We start from the raw sequence: 24,436 nt of genomic DNA on the forward strand, positions 1-24,436 counted from the left end.
CAGTGAACCAAAGACAGTCTCACGTTTCTGACGTCACAAACTACCTTGTAACCAATCAGGGGTGCGTTTCCCGAAAGCATCGTTAGCCAACTATGTTCGCAAGTTCCATCGTTCCAACGAACATTCGCAAACAGCATCGCAAAGTTGTGTAGTTGGAAGGACAGAGCTAGATCTCGAGCTGTTAGAAGAAGATTTTCTAGTTTGCATGACATGTGGACTTAATACATCCTCATCTTGAGCAAAATAAGAAAGCTGATATTCAGTACAATCTGTGTCTTTTATTTAGAATACATACAAATGCCATTTACGTCTTTTAGTTTGTCAAGAGATTTAAAGCACCGTTTTTAAAGAGTGCACATGTGCGAATGTGCTCTACTAGAACGAGCCTATGACTGAATCTGGAAATAAAGCAAAATAACTGAGAAAAATGAGAAATAGTCCTCAGATGTCATGTCTGTAATTTATAACAAAACATCTCGTTAATTCGATCTCAAACAATTACGACCACTTTGGTACAATACAGTTTCGGGAAACAGTCGTGGCTAGCATTGATTTCTTCAATGATGTATCGTACTATGGTAGTTAAGCAGCGAGTTACGTCGTTGTTCGGGAAACGCACCCCTGATCAACATGTGATCTTCAACGAGTGGATCTCTGAGCTGAGTGAGTGAGTGAGTGGAGGCGGGGCTCATTTGCATATTCATAGAACCACACATACTAAATGAGGCAATGGGTGTCGAGTTACATTCAAGATATTTTAAGACATGAAGATTTTTATTTTTTATTTTTTTTCAAAGAATTCATTTACTCATCCTCATGTCGTTCCAAACCAGTAAGACTTTGGTTAATCTTCGAAACACAAATGAAAATATTTATTGAAATCTGAGAGATTTCTGTCACTCCATTGACAGCAACACAACTACCACTTTGACGCTTCAAAAAGTTCATAAAGAGATCGTAAAACTAATCCATATGAAGTGAGTGGTTTAGTCCAAATTTTCTGAAGAGACACAATCGCTTTATTTGATGAACAGACTGAATCTAGGCTTTTATTTTATTTTATATTATTTTTTTATTTGGTGATCGAAACCTTTAAGGTCTATAATATTTTCATTTGAATTCAGTTATAATGTGTTTACCAATAAACATTTTGAGATCATGTTCTCCTGGCAAATATCTTTTCAGGTAAAGTGGGCATATACATATGAACATATAAAATGTAACCTGTGAAACTTTTTTCCTATCTATGTTTTCTCTAAACACTTTAAATAAACTTTCATTGTGTCCACATTTTTTTTCTTTTTATACTCTTCCTTTATATTCTTCCTTTCTTCCATTTCTGACTTAAATTTTCTGATGGACACGCATTTCTGTTTCTAAAAAAGTAAATTATACTTGTCAACTAAAATAACCAGTGAATGTCAACGTATTTATTTGAAGTGGAGTATAATTACTGAAGGTTAAAGGTCGCCCACTGTTCCTGAATTCCACTGGTCCACTTTATCTAATACATTCAGCCAAAGTGGGCCAGCAATATTTAAACACATTTGCAAACATTTCATTCTTTGCATTTTATTCAGCTGTAATAACAGACAAAAACACAGGGACTGCCACAATAATATTTGTCTACATTTCAATTAAATTTCAATGTCCATTCTTTGACTGGTTTGAGGTGTGGCCACACCCACCAGTGTCATATTGCATCAGCTACAACTATTTTCTCATTTAAAGAAACAGTGTCCCTATAATTAAAGACCATTGCTATGCGCTGAAAGTGTGATCCTATTGAGCACAGAACAATCAAGCTGAAACGGCCCAGTTTATGTATTGAAGTTCACAGAACATGAGTCTGATCATTCGTGTTGAGCCTATAGATCCGGTCAGGGAATTATATACTTATACTTTAACATATACTGTATTAAACCATCTTTCCTTATAGGCACTTTGTAACAAGTTTGCACATACTCTCATACTCCAATGCTTTCAACATTTTGGTAAAATTTCCAATCTAAAGACAAGCATCTGTTTCAACTGGAATATTGTCCACAGTTGAGATGTGAACAATATGACCAGGAACGTGTGACAAGGTTTTGATTTCATGTTGACAGTAACGATTTACGCCAGTAGCCGATGCTGGTTTGGCTTCTTTTTTATATGCAAAATGAGAAAAGACTTCTTCATCTCTTCCGTATGTGAGTTTCCATAGAGGAGCACGATATGACGACAACGAGGAACTAAACGTCCATCATCTTCACTGCGACTCATTCAGCGCTGAAGGCTTCTTTCACAGGACGCCATTACGGACACATTAAAGTCCACACACGAGGTCAGGGAGGGACGCGTGTACAGACAGATGTTGTTGTACAGATGTTGTTCATACTCTAGAGTGTGTGTACGCTACACACACCCAGGGAAACCGTCCTCATCATGCGCGTTGTTGAAAGCGGCTCGTCGTCTGTGTTCTGTGACTGAACGAGATGTGATGTTGTATAGTCGTTGGTTATTGGTGTTTCTATTGAAGTGACCTTTTCAGTCTGAGTCTCTGAATAGACTCTCGGTGTGTGTGTTCATCACACACACATCAGTGTGTGTTCGGCTGAAGCGCTGTGGCCTCGTGCTGGAACCAAAGAAATTCATTCAGGTCTGTGTCTGTGTCTAGGTAGTCTTCAAAGGGGGAAAAAGACATTGGTTTTTATTTCTTCTTTATATTTTAATTAACTGGACAGCCAAAAAATACAGGTTAAAAAGGACCTATTCAGATTTGTTTTATATATTTAGCAATGTGAAATAAAATCCTAAAATCTGCCTGCATTATATGAGACCTGAGCTGGACGATGACATCACGGTTTTCTCCAGAGCGGCTATATATATACAGTATATAAATGAACTAAATAAATAACTTTTTTTTCAACAGAAATGAACTCACTGAACTTACTTAAGCTGGACTATGACGCTATTTTCTTCTAGATCTGCTGTACATTATTTTCTTGTTATCTGTAAAGATGCTTTGAAACTATCAGTATTGTAAAAAGTGCTATAAAATAAAGGTGACTTGACTTGATTAAAACTATGAAAGTGTCACAATACCAATATCACCCTGTTTGGTGTTATGTAGCCTACTATTTCCCGCCATTAGTTTGTTGTCATGGTTACAGTTTGAATCACTGTCAGCGATGTTATCGTTAATCACCTCGTTTGGTTATGTGTGTGGATTACTTGTGGATTATGATTAAAGACTGCTTTGAACTTTCATCTTGTCGTTCATCTATATCATTATCGAGTTGTGACAGAAAGCAACGTATCAAAATGGTCATGATTAAGCATTTTACCTTAAAATGTAAAAACAATTCTTGGCAATTAGTGACAAAATTGGGCAATTTTCTCACCAATTACTGAGTTTGACGGAGTGACTCACAAACCTCTTTCTAAAGGGACTCTCTTGGGATCCATGAAATTGTTACTAATCAGGAACTCAACAGAAAATAGATCCTCAAGCATTAGGAATGGGTTTTACCTCCTGCTAATGATTTCATTTGCAATGCTTAATTGGAGGTTTTCATGAACTCATAATAACTGAAACACTTTGGAATGTTTTTTTTTTTTTTTTTAAGTGACTTAAAGTGGTGTAAAAACGTAAAAATACACTCTTCCTTATTCAAACATATCAGTTTTAATTAGGCATGCACCGATATGAAAATTTTGGGGCGATACGATAACTGATAATTCTTTATATTTGAAAGCCGATAACCGATATATTGGCCGATAAATCTAAAAATTAAAGCCTGATTACAAAAACTAAATTCTTATTATTAATAGTCATGTATCAAACACACAATTATAATGTTCTCATTATAATTTTATAGCCGATATGACAGACTTGTGCTGCACGTTTTACTTTACTGTATTTTCCTTTTTTGAAGTGATTCCAATCATAAGCATTTCACAAACATCATGTTGAACAGTGCGCATCTGAAGTATCTCAGCTGAAGGAAATAATCCATTATTTATCGACTTTAATATAAATGTTCTTATCGGGTCGATAACACTATAAATGAACATATATCGTCCGATACCGATATGGTGGCCGATATATCATGCATCCCTAGTTTTAACCAAAAGTTTTTAAGTTGAAAATGTCTGTCAACCTATTTATGTCACGATTCTGGTCCACGAAGAAGACGATGCAGAGTTTAGGAAGTAAAGTAGCAAACAAAAGATTGTAATCCAGCAATCCAAATCAACATGAACAATGTAACGGTGTGTGTATAGAAACACAAACAACACCAGACAAAGAACTGAGGAAACTGAAGGGCTTAAATACACATACTAATGAACTGAAACGCCAACAGGTGTGATTAATTACCAAAACAAAGCATCACCATAGCAACAAATAATGAGTGGGAACACTGGGCAAAAAGAAGCAGGAAAACAAAGAGAAGCAAACTAAGAATCCTTGAAAACGAAACCAAAAACCAAGAAAATGAAAACGTGACAATTTGCTGTTTTTGGCGACACAGAACTAACACGACTTAGGCTGTTTACACAACACTGTTTTCAACAAAAAATGTAAAATAAATTATGTGTTTTGGCCGTTCATTTACACGACAACGGCGTTTAGGGAACCTGAAAACGCAACATTTTTAAAACAGGTTTCAAAGTGCAAGTCTCCATGTACAGTAAACAACAAAAATGCGAATCTCTGAAGATGATGATGTCATGCACATGCGTATTACGTGTTCAGTCTTCAGTGTTTCATCGCCATCTACTGGCCTGGCAGCAGAAGACAGCGTTTTTAGTCGTTTTCGTGGATCCGTGTGAATGGGCATCGTTTGGACAATGGTGTCGTCTGAACGCGGAAAACTCAAAGGAAACACTTCTCAGCTTTACGCAGTGTTGTGCAAGTTACTTCCAAACTGTAATACATTATAGATTACTTGTTACCTTACAATATTACTGTCTCAGAATTGTAATGCGTTACATTACTCCTGTATTACGCTTGAGTTACTTTCACCAAAATAACGACAGAAGTAGAACTTAACATTCTAAAATGACACAATTACATTTTACATCCAGTAGAAGGCGAGATGATGTACCATAATGACTGTGGGCTACTAACTATATAGCATATAATTGGCAAAGTGAAGGCTCAAGACAATGCAAGAAAGGATGACAAATCACAAACGATCCAAGTCTGTTAAAAGTATGGTAGAGGTAAAGTGATTATCTGGCAATATCTGGGAATATCTTGGGTCTATTCATATTAGACACAACAGAACTGTGTGTAAACTCTAATGCCATGACAAGATGCCATATTGTTGCCATTATTTTATTCTCTTTGAATTCAAGAGGTTCACAACACAAAACTGTCATGCACAAAGTGCGCATGATGAACATAGCTAATGCTTTCTCGGGAAGTATAAAGTGCAATTGGAGAACCAACCCTCAGCCTCAGTCATTTTAGTCCATAGAAATGAACATATAGGCTAAACATAGCCTAACTGCTTAGAAAGAAAACACAGAACAAATAGAGACCCTTAGGCCTATATGCCTCTAAAAAGACTGAAACAAAACAGGCTACCAAATAAAAGCAGGTTAAAATGAATCCACTTAGGCTACAACAACAAGACAGATTGCAATTGGCTCTATAACTATAGGACTAGACACTTTTCGAGAAGTCAAATTAAAGTGCTTGGGCCTACAGGCCTAACAGGAAATATGGCTCTGTCATTTAAAGGGAAGGTTCGGAGTAAGATCAGCCTAGGGTCCTTTGCACCATGACCTCGAGCCAAACACCCCCCAGAAGCCTTTGTCCCCTTGGTTGAACATTATTAAAGTTAGAGCTTATTTAGAGATATCAGCCGATGGTTTAGTGCAGGCGCTAATGGATCCAAGGCTGTATCTGGTAAATTACCCCACTAATAATGCCCAGAATGGACCAAACTTCTACAGTAGTACAAATAGGTTCTGGACTCATAAAACGAGGCATTGGAAAGTTTGTGAGTACATCAGGAGTTTATTTAAATAACACTTGCCCGACGGCTAATGCTACCGCTAACCCGGACGTCGACGTCACCTCCGTGATTAGGGAAAAGCACGTAAAAGTCCTGGCAGAAAGCGACGCATAAGATATCAAGATATCAGTTCATGATCATGCTATGCTAAATCACACGTTTGCAAATTCATTGTCTGTTCCAATCGGATGAAAGCGTATACATTCACATTATGCTGCTGTATATACACTGAAAAATGTATTTACAATTTTTTTTAAGGTAAGTGGTTGCAATCAATTTATTTTAGCTACATTTAAATAAACACATTTAGTTGACTAACTTTCAACATTTTTTTTTTTTTAAATGTAGCTAAAACAAATTGATTGCAACCACTTACCTTAAAACATTTAGTAAATGCAATTCATAATTTATTTTATTTTATTTTTTTTCAGTTTAGGTCTGTTGATGGCTATAACATTTTGACTATACATTTTGACCCAGTGACCTAGAATCTATATGAACTATATTATATAAAATTCTAGCTAGTCATCATGGAAACGTTAGCTTGTCGTTGGTCACAGGGATCTTGCTAACTAGCTTCTGGAAAGCAGGAGATTCCACCGTTGACACTGGTAACATCTCTTCGATGACATGCTCTGCCACAGGTCTTCTGACTTCTCGAGGTTCAAGTGGCATGATGGCAGACATTCTGCTGCTTTGGCTCATCACTCTCGTCCTCTGTGTTTCTCCTCTTCTCAGTAAGTGGAGTGGACGCATGGCACCGTTCGAGATGTTGTTTTAAACTGCTAGTGCTATTTCGTGACGTCGATAGTTCTTTCGGTTTTAGACAAAGGTTGCATTTGACTATCACGGTCTTCTTGTCCTTATCTCTGACAAACTCAAATGTTTATTTTTTTTTACAATTACATTTTGGGCTAAAAGTGTGCTGTAACGCAAGCGCTACTGAACATGTACCGAGTAAAATATTACTGAAAATTGATTAGTAATGCCTTACACTACTGCGTTACAGCAAAAAGTAATACGTTACTGTAATGCATTACTTTTGTACCGCGTTACTCCCAACACTGGCTTTGAGCATCTCGCTGTCGTATAAACGTACCCCTTAATCGCTGGTCAAATATCGATGCTGGAGTCTTTAGTCATTAAATAAAGACCTATTAGTATTTCTTTAAAGACTTTATTGTCTATAAGTATAATATCAAATAAGTGTAACTCAGTTTTTAAAACAGCATGACGCTCAGAGAAGGTCCTGATCCAATCAGAGCTCATCTTTCACATGAGAATGTCAAATAATATCCACATGTGCTTAAATGCCATGAAGACTGAAAATTGTTTTCACGCAGTGCAGTATTTTATAGAGTTAAATCTGAAATCAGATGTCGAAAATCATCCATCATCATCACTTTTACATTAATGCCTGATTTTTCTGCAGGTTCGCTGCATTAGGAGGCTTTCTGCTAACGACACGCTTCATTCACAGCCTCGCTCCATACGCACCAGTTCATTACCTCACGCTGTGGCTCCAGACATTATCCTGCTAAATCATGCATGTGTCCTCGCATTACAGTAACAGTAGGAACAACCAGGCAATTGTGAATCAGTCTGAAAGGTGGGGTTGCAATCTTGATGAGAGTGTTTGCATGCACTTGAACAAACACTCACACACCTGCAATTATACAGCGGAGAGATAATCATCTGGTGTCGGGGTTCCTCTGTCCTTGCTCACGGGTTTGAAGCAATTTTGTTCAACAAAATCCATCCATCAGCAAGAGAATCCCCAAAAAAAACTGAATCCAGAAATGCCAGGAGTTAATAGCAATAATAGAATCAGTATTATAATATTATTTTATTAATATAGGTTATAATTCCTATAAACATTTGTAATTGTGAGTACAGCAAATTTCCCTTAACAGTATTGCATATAGTCAATGGTCATATTATTGAGAAATTGTATATTGTTTATTCGTATCTTTAATCCTCATCAGGGCAGTAGACACAAGAGACACAAGAAACACAATAAAAGGGATTTGTTATCCCAACATTTGAAATAGTTCTCTATGATTATGGGTTCTCCACCTTGATGTCCATTTTATTACCAATTTATTTAAGAAATATATAAACTTTTTTAACCCTCTGGTGCTCTTTGGTAATTATTTTTTTTATGTTTATTTTTTTTACTTCATTGGAATGGTACAAAACTTGGTAAAGGTTTCAGAACTTGCTATGTGAACACAAAACATAATTATGAACATGATTCGAAAAGGTTAAATGGTCCTGAAAAAAGATAGCCACAATTGTGCTCCTCGCGGTCAAATATGAGCGTTTTCTAGTGAAAACCTTTGGTACTTCGGCCAAACTCATTTCTTGAGATGTCAAGCTCAAATTTGGAACAGTAAAACATGATTTTGAAAATATATATTTCATATAAAAATCGAAAATAGTATTTTTGTGCTCAGTATTTTGAATATGCTCAAAAAGTGAATAAGAAATGAATATAGCGTAAATATAATTTAGTACCATAAAATACCCTACAAATACAAAATATTAAATAAAACATTATGAACTAAAACACAGTACATTCATTTCATTAATATAAAAAAAATATTTTGTGACCGACACTTGAATAACACAAGAGGGTTAAACCTTACTTAATGCCTAAATTCTAAGGCAGTACAACCATTTTAGGAGAAAAGTGCTTCTTTTCGAAAACATTCTTACAAATTTTAATGGCACTGAAAATATTTTTTTATTTTATTTATATATATATATATATTTTATTATAATTTTTTTATTTAATTATAAGCACATTTAAAAACAACCCAAGGTTGACCAATTTGCTGTTGCGAACTGCTCCAAGACTTGGGTTGAAGATCCAAAATGCAGCTTTACTGGGACAGTCCAGAATCGTAATCAATATAACGAGCAAAGGGTCAAACAATCCAAATGAGCAACAGGAAGAAACACAGGTAAAAGGAAATCCGGAAAACAGGCAGAGAATGCAAAAAAAAACAAGATACAGGAAACTAGGAAAACACTCAGAAATGCAGTGTAACAACATAGAATGACTGAAACCCAGGGCTTAAATAGGCAAGAGTAAACGAGATAATAACACACAGGTGGAAGTAATCAGAACATGATGAGGCCAGGCAATGGGTTATGGGAGATACCCAGTACAGGAGACAGAAGAAGTGCCCTCTGGAGGATATACTGGGAACTACAACCTGCGGGTGTAACAGCTGGACACAAAAGAAGAACATTAAAGGGTTGAAAACTCTGTCAGTAATTACTCACCCTCATGTTGTCCCAACCCCGTAAGACTTTCGTTCATCTTCGGAACACAAATTAAGATATTTTTGATGAAATCTGAGAGCTGTCTCACTCCTCCATAGGCTTCTAAGACACTATAACTTGCTGGCCCAGAAAATGTATTAAAGACATCGTTAATATAGTCCAAGTGACTCCAGTGGCTCAATCTTAAGTTTATAAAGCGACGAGAATACTTTTTGTGCGCAAAAACAAACAAAAATAACGACTTTATTCCACTTTTCATTTCCTTCTCTCTGGGCCTCGAGTCTTTTCACGTAGTGTTTAAGTGCAGCGCGTCTGTGTTGCACATCACGTATCACACACATGACCAGCGTCGCCCAATAGTGAGCCTACGGGGTGACGTGCAACACAGACGCGCTACACTTAAACACTACGTGAAAAGACTCGTTATTTCGTTACTCGTTACTTGAAAAAGTCGTTATTTTTGTTTGTTTTTTACGGGGTTGGAACAACATGAGGGTGAGTAATTACTGACAGAATTTTCATTTTTGGGTGAACTAACCCTTTAAGAGACAAAAATAAATGAATACACATTAACAATCAGTGCATAGACTGAGTTTATGGCATAGACTGAAAAACCTAATCTCTTTCAAGGATTGCAGATGATAAAAAGAAAAAAACATGGTTGTGAACTAAAGTTATTCGCAACATTATTAAAGTACCAGCACGAGGAGCAACAGACGTGTTGCCAAACACAACGGCACCATCTTTCATCTATAAATAAATAATATTTTAAATGATATATTCACATGGAGCTCACAGTGGAAAAGCTTCGGGCAGTTCTTGCAAGTGAAGCGGAAAAGCTATGTCATCACTGACCTTTCACTGTATCAGATCCACTGACCTTTAAACACAACAACATATCGATCCCATGTTTTCTTACTAATCTTTCCTAGACGAGGCAGAGGAATCACTGAGAACAAGCAACACTGCCAAATACAAAACTTGTGAAATATAATCAACACTTTATGTTTCCTGGGAAACAAGTACGACGTCTTTAACGTCTGGAAAGACTGAAGCTTGTATTCTCTCCTTCTTCGGAGACGTCTGATTGTTGATCTGTCCCTGACTGGTCTTTGCCTTCGCTGATGCCGAGAGACTCTGCATCTTTCTTTGGGTCTTTGGGTCTAACATTCCTAACGCATTTAAAAACACCTTTTGCATTCCAGTTGGAACATGAGCTTATAAAACATGCCTAAATTCATATTATTGTATCTAATAAATGCATTTGTGCATTAAAAAATCTAAGTTTTAGATATTACAGTGTTATTACTATGTCATTTACCGTTATTTACCATTTACACAACATTTACCTTTTTAATAATTAAAAAATACAAATTTCAACTTTTAAATTCCAGCAAAACCACTGTGATGCAAGATACATATATTATATTTTTTAATATTCATGAAAAAGTTTATTTGACTATATGAAAATTTACATGAACATGATAATTATATAAGTATCAGTGGATTTCATTAAATTCCTTTGAACTTATAACTGCTTACAAACAGTCTATTTATGAAACATACACATTGTTTTTCTAACAAAACAACAAATATATATATATTTATTTTTTTTAAATGTAAATGTATGTAATTTTATTTTATTATATTATTGTACATGCATAAACTTTCCCTTTTTTGGTGATAAGATGATACATTTTTCATGTAGTTCACTGCTTTGTGAACTACATGACGTAACATTTGTTACGTCAGTCAAATCTTTTGTATGTTTGTAGTGTGCTTGTGTGTGCATACTCATGTTTAGTCCTCATGTTTAGTCCTATAAAGTGTGTGTGAGAGATGTGGGAAAGAGACTGAAACGGCTTGTTCACACGACAGTTTTCAACTACGCTGTAAAAAAAAAAATCATGATTTGTTATCACAACTTTTTCCTTTTGTCAAATCAAATTACTTAATTCAGTTCAGATAACATCATATTTTTAGTTTCTGTTGATTAAACCAATCTCCTTCATTGTATTAACACACATTTTTAATTTCAATGAACTCTTACTCAACCAGGTAACTTACTTTTTTAAGCCAACGTTAAACCAACAATATATTATTTTATAGTGATAAAAGAACTGGTCGTTCATTCACATGACAACAACGTTTTGGGGCCTGAAAATGCAAATGGGTTTCAAAGTGCACGTTTTTGAAACCGATACATTATTGTCTCCATGTAAACTACAAAAACGTGAATTTGTGAACACAGTGATGTTTTTTTTATGAAAAGTGACATCGCCGGCTGCTGGAATGCAGCGTCCGTGTCAACTAAGATTGTTTTGACATTTTCGCGAGAAACGCAAAGGAAAAATGTTTGTTTTTAGCACATCTTTGTTGTGTGAATATACCCTAAATATATATTTACAAAAGTATTTTGAGACAATTCTAACCAACTGATTTAAAAAATCTACATAAAACCATAAAAAATGACCCGGAACACAATTGGTGTTACAATGTTACCTTTTTTTTTTTTTTTTATAATTGTAGGAAATCTGTAAAAATAAATGATGTATATTTTGACAGTTTTGATAGAGGTTTTGTTCCAGTACTAACAAATTAGTAACAACGACAAATTATTATTTTTTCCGAAGTGTTGACAACTTAGTGTTAACTAATAATTGTTGCAAACTGGTTCTACCAACAAAATATTAGTGCATTCCTGGAACTGGGCGTCGTTACATTACATCCTTATGATCGCTTTCTGCCAGGACTTTTATGTGCTTTTCTTAACTAAGTGAAGTGACGTCGACATGCGGGTTAGCGGTAGCATTAGCCATCAGGCAAGTGTTATTTAAATAAACTCCTGATGTACTTACAAACTTTCCAATGCCTCGTTTTATGAGTACAGAACCTATTTGTGCTACTGTAGAAGTTTGGTCCATTCTGGGCATTATTAGTGGGGTAATTTACCAGATACAGCCTTGGATCCGTTAGCGCCTGCACTAAACCATCCGGCTGATGTCTCTAAATAAGCTCTAACTTTAATAATGTTCAACCAAGGGGAAAAGGCTTCTGGGGGGTGTTCGGCTCGAGGTCATGGTGTAAAGGACCCTAGGCTGATCTTACTCCCAACCATCCCTTTAAATGACGGAGCTAAGGAAGGTGCAAACTAATATTAAATCCCATTATGAATCCATGTTCTTGAAAATCAATGAAATAGCCAGCACAATATAATCATGCACTTGTTTTGTGATCATCCGCCCAATAGTGTATTGTCCAGTGACTCCTCATGTCTTTTCTGTTGCATCGCTCGTCTGCGATCTGTATCTCGCCACATCACAAGATTGCATGACCATTCAGACTGAAGAAAACACCTGTGAAACTGAGTTTGTAGTGGCGGACCGTGAGTGACCATTCGTCATGTGACTCAACACTGGCTGAGGTAGATTAAATTAAACCCATCCGTCTCGCTTCCCTCTCTCAGGAAACTAAATTGTCCTGCCACAGTGTCAGAGCTATTTATATGATCAGGAATGACAGATGAGTCCTGCTAACTCAGTGATTTGCTGTGTGTGTTTAGCGCCGCTGAGGTCTACGCTTCCATCACAGGCCTTGTCGTTCTGATGTGAGGACACTGACACGTATATCATAATAACAGCAGTTAAAGCTCAGCGTTATATACCTTGTTTCTGTCCAGTTTCGCTCACAGTCCTTCTTTTCTTATGAATTTAGCTCCCATTTTTGAGTGACTTTCCAAAAGTGACATGAGGACTGATATAGTCTGCTATAGCTATATCTATTATCAGGGTTGGATTGACAATGCTTGATGTTGATTGATGTATAAAAAAAAAAAGAAAGAAAAAAAAAGTATTCCATTGAATTGAAATAAGTAGAATTAAAATCAAAATATATGTATATAAATGATTTTCATAAAAAAAAAAAAAATTATCTTGTTTGAAAGTAAAAAAAATAAGTTTTTTTCAGGTTTAGGCCTTGCATAAAGACATATTTCAACCAGTTCTTAAATCATGAATTTTGTTCAGTCTTTTCTCAGTCAGTTAGATTAATATTGAATTTGCAATGACATTCTCATTACCTTAAGACAATTTTGTGCCAATTTTATTGTCTTGAGTTTAATTCTTAAATTATATCTACTTTTCAGCTATTTTAGAAAGAAAGAAAGAAAGAAAGAAAGAAAGAAAGAAAGAAAGAAAGAAAGAAAGAAAGAAAGAAAGAGCCACCAGATGGAGTGCCCTTGATCTCCACTAGAGATCTCCTTGCTTTCCCTTCATGGACTACATTTCCCATAAACCATAAAGACTCATTATGCTTCATTACTTTCAGTGGTGTCTCATTACCTGGTTATCTCTGCCTATTTAAGTCCTGTTCCCTTTTGAGGGAACTCACGCTGCGTTGAAAGGAGTGAGGGTGACACACATGTGATATGTGTGGGAGTTGGCAGCGCTCGAGGGTGCTGTCTGTGCAAACTGTGATTTTCTGCCTCTCAGGACACTCCGCTCCCGCCTGGCTTTGTTCGATGAAGTAGGCCAGGCTCGTGCTCCCCGTGGTTCGGGACCCCGTCTGCCGAGGGGGCGCGGCGTCTTCATTCATGGGGGCTTCGGCCCTTTCTCAACATTCAGCTGCCATTCAACATTTCTTCATGGAGCTAGGAGGATGAGGCCTGTCATCCAAGCCTGGGTCCCCACGTGGGACCTGGCAGTGGTTCATGAAGGGTTATCCCTGGCACCCTTCGAACCCATTGACGAGGTGTCAGAGAAATTTTTATCCCTGAAAGTAGCCTTCCTGCTAGCCATTATGTCCATCAAAAGAGTGCGGGACCTGCAGGTGCTATCTGTCGCTCCCTCTTGCCTCGAGTTCGCTCCTAGAGGAGTGAGAGCAATTCTCCACCCTAGACCTGGCTATGTGCCCAAGGTGCCATCGAGTGTGGCACAGTCTGTCATCTTGCAGGCTTTTCATCCTCCACCACGTGTGTCAGCTGATCAAGAGAAGCTGCATTTACTATGCCCTGTTCGAGCCTCGGAGGCCTATGTGCAGCCCTAGGTCCTCGGGCTAGAGGAAGTCGGACCAGTTGCTTGTGTGTTTGGGTCACTGAAGAAGGGTTCCCCTGCCTCTAATCACACCATTAGCAGGTGGATTGTAGAGGCTATTTCTTCAGCGTATGAGGCGCGTGGTTTGCCTCTCCTGATAAGAGCCCACTTGATTAGAGGAGTGGCATCCTCCAAGGCCCTGCTATCAGGGGTCTCCCTTCAAGAGGTCTGTGATCCCGCCGGCTGGGCTTTCCCACACAGCTTCATAAGATCCCTACTACACCGGGCTCACAAGCTGAGTTGTGCCAGATTTGCTTCACACAAGGACAGACACTAGTCAGCGTGGCGCAGTGGGTATTGCGTTCCCTAAAGTGTCGTCTTTTGACGCAGCGCGAGTTCCCTTGAAAGGGAACGTATTGGGTTACGATTGTATCCGGGAATGAGACGCTGCATCCCTTTGTCACACTTCCTGCGTGCCTGAGAACGACTTGCTTCGACCTATCAGAAGCTGATGCTGTTACATCTCTTTATAGCGCCCTCACATGCGACGTCATCATGATGCAACACCAATCGAGATTGGACTAGATCCATACAGGCTTCAGACGCAATCGCACTGAAGGCGTTCCCCAAAGTGTCGTCTTTCGGCGCAGCGTCTCGTTCCCTTCTCGGCTTGTGAGTCGTAACCCGAGACATTTATCCAGTCATTCTCTGCAAAGTCTTGTATGGGTCACAACTGCATTTCTGAGCGCTCCTTTGAGTCTCTGTTTTATGATCTTCTTGACCCTGTTTTCTGGATTTTCAGATTTCCTCCAGTTCCTGGGGTCTGTTTGGATTGTTTGCCTGTGTTTTGACCTCTTTCCTGTTTTTGTAATTCAATTTTGGATTACCCTTAATAACCTGCAGCGTTTGGATCCTCAGCCTTTGCTTCTCTGAGCAGTTTATAACAGAAACAGAAAGTGAATTCCCAGAATATGATTCCCCATTGTTATTCTCTGCGTGCTCCGCATGCAAATTTAAGATAATTGATGAAAAGAAAACAGGAATGCATAATCAGACTAATTTGCAGCACTCTCTTCATCTCTTATTTAGCACTGAGCACTTGTGGCTCTAAAGAATGAACCGCTGATGGATGGAGAAGGAAGTGTGTGATTCAGAGGCAGCTGGAGTTTCTCAAGACACAATCCATATTTAGGACAAATCTAAGCTAATCAAAGAAAAATAAGGCAATCAGAGTGAAGACTTTTAAGACCACCTAGATTATAAAAATGGTCCTAATAAAGCGAAAACAATCCCACTGCATGTACTGAATGGAATTGTAGATTATCTGTGAGATAAAACAGGAACACAGTCAATGTTTCATCTATACAATAAGAAACATCACAAATAGTCCAGAATGAAGCATGATGAAGTTTAATCTCTAACCATGAGTATAAATAAAAATAGTCAAATTGATGCTTGCTTAAGTAATACATTTCAATAATTGTAAATATGCATTTATGCATCCTTAACAATTTAAATAGTTTAACCAATGTAAAAGTTTTCTTTTTTAATTCTGTAAAGAAAATTCCAGAATTTCACAGTATTCTCAGACCTTTGAACCCACTGTACATCAGTTGATCACGCTGTAAATGCCTCGTATGATCACAAGCTCTCTTGCTATAATAAAATATACGTCATGATCATCTGCTGTGTTTGTAACGCAGAAAGCGAGATGAATTTCGAGCCTTTCACATAGGCTGTGAATGCATTATTTTGTGCTCTCTCGTTCAGCACGACGCTGGTCATCATAACTCTGAGACAGCATGACTGAGCGACTCAAAGGCGATGTGTCCTCCAGCTCCATCTGTGTTGTACACGGATGAAAGAATACCACACATTAGGGCTGCTCTTTAAACCACTCCTTTAAAAGTAGGTGAAATGTGAGGCTCACTCCGTCAGGATCAAAATGGCATCTGAGAATATTCTCCAATAAAATAATCTCATTTTGCAACAGACAGATGGAAAAAAAAAAACCCCAGCAATATCCTGTTAGGTGGATGATAAGATGCTTGCTAAAAATGATAGCACCTTAAAATGAAAGGCTGCATCCACAATTCACATGTTGCAAAACCACAAGAAGTAAATCATGTTCACACTAATGCATTCACAAAGGAAGTTCTTTTGGTTTTAATGTTTGCGTTCTGTCTATTACCCGTTGCTGTCCGTCTGTGATTGAGTTATTGTGAACACCTGGTTTGGATAGGCTGTGGGGTATTTAAGTGCCTGGTCACTAATGCTGGGTACACACCAAAAGATTTTTTACATCTTATAAGATTTTCAAAATGTGATAGACCACAAACATGAGGACAAAAAACCTATAGTGTGTGTGTGCCATGATGTGACAAAGACAGCACACACAAACAGATTTTCAACCAGAGCTCGACTGTGAACACAGGAAATCTCACAAAATCTCGCGAGACTTCAGAATAAGCATGCCGGACGATATGCAGGAAGAAATTGTGATGATAGTTGTTTGGAAAGATTTTCTTGTTGGAAATGTTCGATTGTTCTCTTTTCTCTTCTTGCTGTTTCGCAGGAATGGGCTCGTGGGATGGGATTTGAACCCCTCTACCATCACGAGTTCCTCGTTTTGCTTCGCATAATTTGTGGTTGGACTAGTCGGTGTTTGAATGTCTTCTGTTATTCTTCATTTCATTATGTTTTCCCCTAGAAGAACCTTGTAATAAATATATATTTTACAACCGTAATTATTTTGTGATCGCCCTTTTTTGTTGCAGTTACGATCCGAACTGTAACAGAAGTCTATGGGACAAGGCATTTTAAAGGGCTTAAAATAGCAAACCATTGACTTGTTTCCGACGGGATCCTTCTGAACTCTGTAGAGAAACAAGCTGTTAACCTGGACAACCAAAGCGAACGTTCATTCTCTCGTCCATTTGTCCTGTTTTGTGGAGTCTGTCAGAAACTGAACACACATCTGTATACATTGTGTTTATCTTTTTCAGTTGTCCCTGCTATTTATATACACTGTTTACATCGTTTATAGTTATCCTGCTAATTCTGAAGAGCTGCTAAACGTGTTTTGTTGTTTCTTTTCTTTCTTTTATCTTTATCTATCTATACTGGATCAGTGTAGACAGCGTCAGTCATTATAATGGCTTCTCACATCCAGTGTAGGCGAATATCAGCCATTACGCAACTGAACGCCAGTGGGCGGAGCCTATGATGGGATGATGTAAATGATTCGCTGATGTCTTGCTCTGGAGGCAGGCATATGCAAATGAAGTTCCTGAAATATCAAAACAAGCTGTTTTTAATTGTTTTAAGCTATGAAAATGGCAGGATGTTTTAAAGACCTCATATATGTCAAAAGATCAAGAACAATTTGATTTCTGATGTCATGAGCCTTTTTGACACTGAATAATAAACACAGAACATGCTGACTGATTTGATCATTGTCACGATTCAGTACATATCAAGATACTGAACTGACGATACGATATTATTGCGATACTCCAAGACATTTGGTAAAAGGTTAACAGAAAATGACCTGTTGATTAAAATGCCAAATTGTGTGTAAGTGAATAGTCTTGGACTTGGTGCTGAAACCCAAAGCACAGGACAATAGAGACACCAGAATAACAATATTCATGATTCTGAAGATGAAAATACAGAATTATTGTAGACGAATATACTTGATCTCTGTCACTGACTAGATATATTTAAAATAATGTAGGACACTTTTTACTGGTAACATCAGACATTTGGCATTATCAGGACACACACATATTCCCCCATTGCATTATTATACATTATATTCAACATTATATATAGCAGATTAATGTACTGACACTGAAACTCTGAAAACTTGAATTTTTTCTCACACGAATATCCACGATAAATATTGTTACATTTTTGTATTGCGTTATATTGTGACACCCCTATTTGCCAGCATTACTGAAATTAAGATGGTGAACTAATGTTTGGGTTAATGAGAGAAATCATTTGTCATCCATCTGACCTGTGGTTTGGGTCAAAGCGAATGAAGTGCTGAAGCTCACCAGAGCTTGTTTATTTGTGTGGGTGATGTTCTTTTCCACCTTCAAATTACATTAGCAGAAACGGTAATGATCCCTCCCTGTACTCATCCTATCCCAGAGGACACACCTGACCCGGCACAAGAACACACTCCATTAGAAAAGCAAACAGGGGTTTTTACACACAACCTTAAGTAGGTTTCCACTTTTCCCCACCGCGGTACACAGACTCTGGGTGTTTGCTCAGCCGGCACTGATAAGCCTGTGCATAAAACCATGGACAAAAAGAAGCGAGCAATGGAAGCTGTGTTATATATACAATGATCTGCACTGTTTCTAATTCAGTTTTTAAATTAGCACATTTGCAACACTGATCATGTGAACTGCGTCATGCAGACGCTCATGGATGATTCTCACATTATTCTGTATAAGATGATCAAACCTGCCGGCTGGAGCTCTGCTGTGAGCTCTTAAAGGTCAGAGGTCAAGCCTGCAGGTGTGTGAAGAAGCAACAGTGACACTGAGGCTCTCTGACAGCAGGAGCTTTAGCAGAGAGGTGTTAAAACTCTCCATCTGTCCCTGTACGACCTCTCTCATGAGCTAGTGCAGATTTAGCAGATGTAGCTGGTCATTCGGTTATACAGTTGCAAGGTATGCATACTATATATTGAAGAAACACGTACTGTATAGTGGGAAATATGGTTTCCAAGAATGCTATTAACCTTCCATTTACAGTGTGATGAATGAACAGGAGGTTAGTACAGTTGAAATGGAAGTTGCTCTAGTCTTTTCTCCTCTATTGTGTCAGTGAAACGCTTCTGGAACAAGAACAAATGTGGGCGGGGCTTGATTGTGTCTGTGGGGAATTGATTGAATGGTTGTGGTTTGCTATTGGCTGATCTCATGTGAGTGACAGGTTATAGCCCCGCCCACATCATCATCAGAGAAGAGAAGAGGAACTTCTTCTGATTCAAGATTACCAGGAACATTAATTTAAACAAATGACTCATTATTATTTGGTCTGACTATACCAAAGATTGAGACATCACCACACAAAATTGGATTAAAACTGCAATAGAAATATTTTTATTTTTGTATTTTTATTCTACATTAATCTGGATAGATTCTCCGTCCACACTAGCGTGTTCAAGCGTTTTCCAAAAGTTTCTCATCCACACTGAAACGTCGGAAAACTGTAAATTCTCCTCACAGCGCAGGCGTAAACCCTCATGAAAGCTCACTGTGATGATACACACATAACAAGACAATCAAGTTCTCACACAACTCTCCTGGCAGGATAATTTAATTTTGCAAAATATCTCAGTCATCACTGATCGTCCAGATCGCTCTCACTCACTCGATGTTTGGTCTGAAACTGCTCTCGTGTTTCACCGCAGGACAGCGAATACGAGGACATTTTCTGTCATGTTTGCAGGACTGTGATATGAAGAGTGTGTGAAGGAACATATTTCAGCAACTGTGTGAAAGTGAACAGCACACAACAGTATAAACATGAATATCTATCTTCAATATGCATCACATGACTAAACTTACGTCATCGTTTTTAAATACCTCAGTTTTGATCGTCCATATGCATCACGAAAATGGTGTTTTCACTTTGGAGAGTGTTTTCAAAAAGCTTCGTTTTCATTAATAAAAACAAGGAGTGGACAAGGCCAAACACAACTGCATGCCACTACCTGAATAAATGTGCAAGGTAATCATTTTTTACATAATTTTTTATGCAGTAAACTAGTTTTCCATATTGAGTATTGTCATACACACTCAAAACGTTATTCATGAAACATGAGCAGAACAAACAATGGCTATATAGGCTTAATATAATGATATTTTTAACCTACAGGGGGGGGGGGGGGGGACAGCATAAATAAACAAATTACATTTTTAATACTGCATAGACATCAATAATTTATACACACACACAATTCTCTCTTGTGTAAGGAGACTGACTCATATGCCAGCGTGTTCCCTGTCGTTCCCTCGCCGTAGGTCAGCAGATCCTCATTAGCCAGAGTGAAGTGTTAAGGAAATACGATTGTGTGGGACGTTACTAATACTAATACAACGCGACACGAGGAAAGACCGTTTGATTATTGAGCTGAATCCTGTTGGCACGCTCAGCGACTCTGATGAAAGACTCGCTGGTTCAATACCCTCTTCAGAAGCCACGCTTAATCAGACATCTGCCGAGTGAATGACGCTCTCATAAAGGATATTTGGCAGCACTCAAAACAAACCGTGCATTAAACACAACCCGGGCTATAAAACCACCGAGCAAAAGGTGCCTGGATGTCCTTATTTAAAAGAATATCGCTCTCGTCCACCAAGTAGATCCACGAGCAGCTCGATCAATGAAAAGGCCATTAAGCTTAACAAACCTGCCGGATCTATAAACTCTGTTGACTCTTGAAAATAAATAAAAGCACAACTGGGGTAACCGATCGAGGCATTTACTCATGCATGTGTGATGGTTTGAGAGGTGTTCATGTGCGTAGGTATTGAAAATAACCCTGGAGTTTGTCATGGTTGTTTCCTGTACATCAGCGTAACTCACCGCTTAATGCATCGTTGTGGAAACTAACTCACTAATGTTTCCCGAAACTGGTCGCACCTCTGTCGTTTCAACCACGGTATTTAAAGGCCCCCTGAAATCAAAATGTTTTTTTGCTTTTGGTATGAATGTGACAAAACAATGACAAAACTCGCATTTAGGAGATATAATCATTCAAAACTTACAGTCTCTCACTTCCACTTATGGCGAGTTCACATTGCAAAATTTTAGGCCGATTTCCCCTTGCCCACGGGTTTTGTGAAATTGTGAACTCCGACAAATGCCCGAAATCAACGGCAAACCGGTGCTCGTTCACGTGAGCGACACTCACGCAGTGTGGATGACCAAAGACGCGATCTGAGAGAATTTCACAATCCTGCGGTGTGAATGTAGCCTGGATGCCAGCCCAACTTAGCCCCGCCCACAACATTTGAGGTCGGGAAGTTCGGTCTGGACTTGATCCGTTGTGGAGCAACTAAGCTCAAACCAGAACTGTTTCGGACCAATCAAATTGTCAGGGCGGGCTTTATACGACGATGGACAGATGATCAACAGTAACGTAATCATCCACGTCAACAACGAGCGCTTGGGTTGAATTCGTTTACAACAAAGATGGCTGCCGCTGGACAATTGAGATGTGTAGATTCCGCCATCGCGTCTGTTATAGAAGATATCGACAGTGCATTCATTTTAAAAGAGGAACAGAGAACCGCGATCAAGGCATTTGTCGCTCGGAAACATGAATGAAGAACATACGTCACTTACTCCATTGCTCTGATTGGTTGTAGGTCTATCCAATTGAGTGCAGAGTTATTATCAGGGATTTTTATGACATCACCGCGGACTGTCCAATCACATCTTCTGTCCAATCAGATGTTCTCTATAAAGCTCCGCCCCCTATGCTATATACACCACCTGGCCAATGCGACCGTTGACACATCAGTATGTGTTGGAGTGTGTGTTCGGTTGCTCAAACGCTTGTGTTTTATTCTGTTTTCCAACTGTACGTTGGCTAAGAATGAAATAGCTAGAGTTTATTCACATCTCTACTATTGAATCCAACGTATCATCAGCGCTCGGATTCACTTCCATGGTGCTGTCAGTCTATGCGGGAAACTAAACACTATTGGCTGTTTGGAAAGGGGGAGGAGCCATTCAATAAGTCCCGCCTTAGCTTCTGTTTCAGTGGAAATTACGTCAACGCATCAAACAAAGCTGCGCGATCCAAGGCACTTCAGCGGGACTTTAAAGGAAAAACTTCTCTGTTTTAAGCCTATCGTTGTCGAGTAAACGTATCCTTAATCCACATTCTCCATATAACATTATTTTTCTGACATGCCACTGTAATGAACTGAGCACAACTTCCCTGCTTTTGTTCTCCGTTATCTGATGTTTGATTCCCCTTACGTCACACTCCGGGGATCCCTGACGCATTTATGCACATCCTCACTCTTCAAAAGCGGTGCGGCTACAATTTATTTAAAATGTATATATATTTCAATGGGATGAAAGATACAGAAAGCTAGTTTGCTTATTGGGCCCACGAGCACTATGTATTTGAGTCCACATGTCATTTGATCAAGAAACTGTTTCTAAACGCCGCCTGAGAGCTGTAGGTTTTGAGAAACGCCAGATCATTCAACTGTGTGGTTAACGAAGATACTCGCGACCAGAGTCGCCTAATGCCTAAGATGTAGATGTAATACTTCATAAACCACCTGCAATGCTTCTATTTAACTGTTTGACTAAATAAGAAAATAGAAGCCTTTAAACATATTAAATGATGGCATGCTTTTAAAAAACCATTTGTTTTCTGGAGAGACTTCAGTTCAGACTCTAATCAGACACACCTGCTGTAATAATCAAATCCTGGATCAGCCGGGTGTCATTAGCGCTGGATCAGACTCGTCCTTCTTTATGACCTTTGATCACTTTATACTTTTGTGATTTCATGATGTTTTTTCTATATATATATATATAAAATAAAATAAACGAATAAAGCATGCAAGTTTTTTATTAACAAGATTTAATTTAGGCGATTGCATGGAATTGAATATGGCAATGCGCTTCACCGTCAGACAGTTTGAGAAGGAGGATATTTGCTTTATTTCTGCCATAAATCTCTACTGTTAAAGTAAACATCTGTATACTAGATGCAAATGGGCTTCTGCATCTGTTGATTTCATCTTTTGCGTGGATTATTTGGTTTTATGTGAAAAACAGCAGCAAGCCGAATGGACTCCAGATCTCCGGTTTCAACATCTCTGTGCTCTGATACGTAATCAATAATGTGGCGTGCAGCCAACTTTATTTTAAGATAAAAAAAAAAAACATATTATTTACCACATTTGCATCTGCAAAGTGTCCGTTACACATTTTTTCTGTGTTAATGTCAATGTTTATGACATGTCGATACTTTCCTCATGTCATTTTGCCATTATATTTAGTGTTACAATCACTTGTGCTTTCTGATTTTTGCATGATGATAAACTGCATTTTAAGTAATTTGTCATTTTGACATTTCGACAGAGACACGAAAAGCAGCGGCCGTAGTTAAAGTCGTCATGAAAGGGAAGTTGTGCTCGTCTTTTCTCCTATTGTGTCGTATATCCGAGTGAAACGCTTCTGGAACAAGAACAAATGAGGGCGGGGCTTGATTGTGTCTGTGGGGAATTGATTGGATGATTGGATGGTTGTGGTTTGCTATTGGCTGATCTCATATGAGTGACAGGTTATAGCCCTGCCCACATCATCAGAGAAGAGAAGAGATGCTGCAAGAGGGAATTATTCTGATTCAAGATTACCAGGAACATCAATTTAACACAATAATGATGTGCATGGATGAATCATACTGCAATATTCCATAAAAACAAAACAAGAATTGTCCATTTTCAATTCATGGTTAAGTAACCGCTGTCATAAGGTCAACTGAATAGCTGTTGTATGTTGTTATTCTTCAGTGGAGCACAAAAGGAGATATTTTGAAGACTTTTCATGCCGTTTTTATCCATCAAACCACAGGTCATAGTGACCAGGGCTGTGAAGCTCCAAAAAGACAAGAAAGCATTGAAATAGTCTCTATGGCTCATGCATGCCACGTCTTCTGAAGGCTTTCAAACACAAATTCTGTTCCTTAGATAAAAAAAATAACAGAGAACTTTCATTTTTGGTAAAATATCACTTAAAACATTTTTAACGAGTGATTCCCACTTGCATATCATCTCTATGATTATGAAAATGTCCACAACACAACATTGTTTCCACCATCCGTCTGTATAAAGGGCACTTGTGTGGGTCATGTTTGTCTGACTCAACACTCAAGATCTTTCCACTGGATTCTTTTCCTCTAATTACTCTTCTTCAAGTAAGCAGAAAAATTAAATATCAGTCACAGCCCTGAGCACGCAGTTCAGCATCAGCACTTAATTGCTTTACTTAGGCTTGTTATTCTTGCTATGTTTAATTGGTTGTCATGACAAGCTGCACATGCAGCGG

This window comes from Rutilus rutilus (genome assembly GCF_951802725.1).
Source record: "Rutilus rutilus genome assembly, chromosome: 20".
Lineage (NCBI taxonomy): Eukaryota > Metazoa > Chordata > Actinopteri > Cypriniformes > Leuciscidae > Rutilus > Rutilus rutilus.